The following is a 3714-nucleotide window of genomic DNA, read 5'->3' on the forward strand; positions in this document are numbered from 1 at the left end:
TTTTCAAAATAAGCATTTATGTACAGTCCAGATTATGTGCAGCTCACTCAAATTAGGGAACACAACAACAGATATCATATAATCTATAAACATAATTATACTTTCAAAATAAGCCTTTGAGGACTTCTCATTTTTTTTAAATGTTTTTTGGCATCATTATCGTTTTCAACCATGTAACTTTCTAAAGTTAGAAAATACTGAATAAATGTTTTAAAGAAAGTAATACTAAGTGAATATCTGTTTTTGGCCTTAAAAATAAACATTTTACCGAGTACTATAATTAAATTGACTAAATCATGATTGTCAATGAACTCTCCTAAAATAACAGAAACCACATTAAGCTTCATAAACAAACCAATCCTTAAACACATTTTTTCAACTTCCACCCAAAACAAAGACACAATATGACAATATTAAAACAAATGCAGGGTGGATTCAGGCTCCTGACAACGAAATTATCAATCATCTGACTCTGTCATATTCCATCATTTTAACATTTTCCCTGTGGGTAAGAAGTTATAAATAATTTTAATTTGAAAATAACGATTTTGCACATCGATAGTGGTTTTATAGATTAGTTTGAATATGGCATCCCATGGCAACGGGCAGTCAAAAAAGTCCTCCCATTTTCCATTTGTGTTGTATGAAGCAGCTTTCAAAGATTTCTTTATTAAATAAAAATTATATATTTTTCTATTTATTTTAGTTCATTTTTGCCAACTAGAATTTCTTATTAGAGGTTTACAAACTAATAATTTAGTAGTTCCATAATTAATTATTTGTTTCCATCTTTTCCCAATTACTCCAGTTAGTTGATAAAATGAAAAGCTTGAGCAAGCATCACCATACATAGCTCTAAATTCATCATACTTCATAATTTTACCATTCTCATTGATAATATCATTGACAAAAATGATTCCTCTTTCAAACATATTTTTCCAAAAGAAAGGCTTTCCATCTATTACAATATTAGAGTTCATCCATATTAACTGCTGCAAAATATTGTCTCTTTTTTCTGGCACATAAAATTGAAAACACCACTATGAGTGGATTGTTTCCTTTATGAACCCCGCCATGTTTCCCAGCAGACTCTCTGGGAGGGGATCACTTGTAAAAAAGGATACAATTTCTTTTGATACAGTACATGTTTTTTGTCCAACAGGACATTTGTGTACCACTCAATGTTTAAATACATCTTTGGAACAATTGATGCTTTTAAAGACAGACACATAGCTTCAAGGTTGAGAAGTTTCAGGCCCCCATATTCATACTCTTTGTACAAAACCTTTCAAACACAGAACACGCCTCACTGATGCACATCTGCAAGACTCACTCAGAGTTGCAGTGTCAAGTTACACACCAGAGTACAACACACTAGTTAACAGCATGCAATGCCAGGCTTCCCACTGACAAAGAAACAGATAACAGATTTGGTGTCCAGTTCAAAGTGTGACATGATTTAAAAATTGGAGAGTTTACTTTTGTATTTTACATGAGTTATTATTTGTACAAACATGGTGCAAAGTAATTCATGATTTGTTAAAAAATGTTAGTGGCTAGCTAGTTAAAATGGGATATTGTGATTTCACAAGACTGTCTTAGAAGTGATCATTTGAAAATGTTCAATTTTAAAAATGTGCACCTAGAGAAAATATAAAAATAAAGTGTTGCATATTGATATGTATCTGTTTCTATATATATTTATTGTGAGAAATCATTAAGATGATCAGTGTTTCCACAAAGATAAATATCATTAATTATTCATAATAACAGAGTTAAAGGTAAATTGAGCAAATTGGCTACTTCTGGGAATTTATTTAAGTGTGTATCTAACTGGTAGCCCTTCGCATTAATCAGTACCCAAGAAGTAGCCCTTGGTTTCAAAAAGGTTGGTGACCCCTGGTGTAAAGGATATCACTACATGGGCTCAGGAACACTTCAGAAACCCACTGTCAGTAACTACAGTTGGTCGCTACATCTGTAAGTGCAAGTTAAAACTCTCCTATTCAAGGCGAAAACCGTTTATCAACAACACCCAGAAATGCCGTCGGCTTCGCTGGGCTTGAGCTCATCTAAGATGGACTGATACAAAGTGGAAAAAATGTTCTGTGGTCTGACGAGTCCACATTTCAAATTGTTTTTGGAAACTGTGGACGTCATGTCCTCCGGACCAAAGAGGAAAAGAACCATCCGGATTGTTATAGGCGCAAGGTTGAAAAGCCAGCATCTGTGATGGTATGGGGGTGTATTAGTGCCCAAGACATGGGTAACTTACACATCTGTGAAGGCGCCATTAATGCTGAAAGGTACATACAGGTTTTGGAGCAACATATGTTCCCATCCAAGCAACATTACCATGGACGCCCCTGCTTATTTCAGCAAGACAATGCCAAGCCACGTGTTACATCAACGTGGCTTCATAGTAAAAGAGTGCTGGTACTAGACTGGCCTGCCTGTAGTCCAGACCTGTCTCCCATTGAAAATGTGTGGCGCATTATGAAGCCTAAAATACCACAACGGAGACCCCCGGACTGTTGAACAACTTAAGCTGTACATCAAGCAAGAATGGGAAAGAATTCCACCTGAGAAGCTTCAAAAATGTGTCTCCTCAGTTCCCAAACGTTAACTGAGTGTTGTTAAAAGGAAAGGCCATGTAACACAGTGGTGAACATGCCCTTTCCCAACTACTTTGGCACGTGTTTCAGCCATGAAATTCTAAGTTAATTATTATTTGCAAAAAATTAAAAAAAGTTTATGAGTTTGAACATCAAATATCTTGTCTTTGTAGTGCATTCAATTGAATATGGGTTGAACAGGATTTGCAAATCATTGTATTCCGTTTATATTTACATCTAACACAATTACATCTAACACAATTTCCCAACTCATATGGAAACGGGGTTTGTATATATACTATACACCCTCTCTTATGTTTATTGTTATATACGTGTATAACATAAGTATGATATTTTGTATATATTTAATTTCCAATGGTTGTTCCATCCATCCATTTACTACCGCTTGTCCCTTTCAGGTTCATGGGGAGTGCATCTCAGCTGCATTTGGGTGCCATGGAAGGCGGGGTACACCCTGGACAAGTCGCTGTGTAAATATATATTTAGAGTATATATAACATAGCCTCTCTTATTTTTAACGTTATGCAGGTTTATAATATAAGTATAATATTTTGTATATATGTAACCGGTGGTCTTTTCCTCTGCGTTGTGTGGATTTTATGGAACACAATGGGTTGCTCAGCTGCACTTTACTGATAATACACAGAATACAATTTTTGTCAATAACTTTTTGCCATCGTCGAGCCCCTACACAAATATAATAATGAACAAGAAAGTGAATTTAAGTTTCCTGTCGTCGCATGGACGCCTACCTCTCCCGTATCGTAGACAAAAGGGAAGTTGGAAGGCGTGTCCAACGCAAATAAAAAGACAGGTGTCACAGTAATTATTGCAGTAGGAGGGACAACGAGACAATTGTTCCACATTGACAAAACATCGAACAACATTCAGGTTTTACATGTAACTTACACATTTTGTGTAATTATATCAAGAATACAACATTATAAAATACATTATTTATAAGACATAATTGACCCTGTTACATATATTTAATTTCCAATGGTTGTTGTTGTTGTTGCTTTTTTTTTTATCTCTATGGATGACTGTTACGGTATTTACAATTTGTGTTCAGAAAGGT

The sequence above is a fragment of the Entelurus aequoreus genome, linkage group LG13, assembly GCF_033978785.1.
Source record: "Entelurus aequoreus isolate RoL-2023_Sb linkage group LG13, RoL_Eaeq_v1.1, whole genome shotgun sequence".
Classification (NCBI taxonomy): Eukaryota; Metazoa; Chordata; class Actinopteri; order Syngnathiformes; family Syngnathidae; genus Entelurus; species Entelurus aequoreus.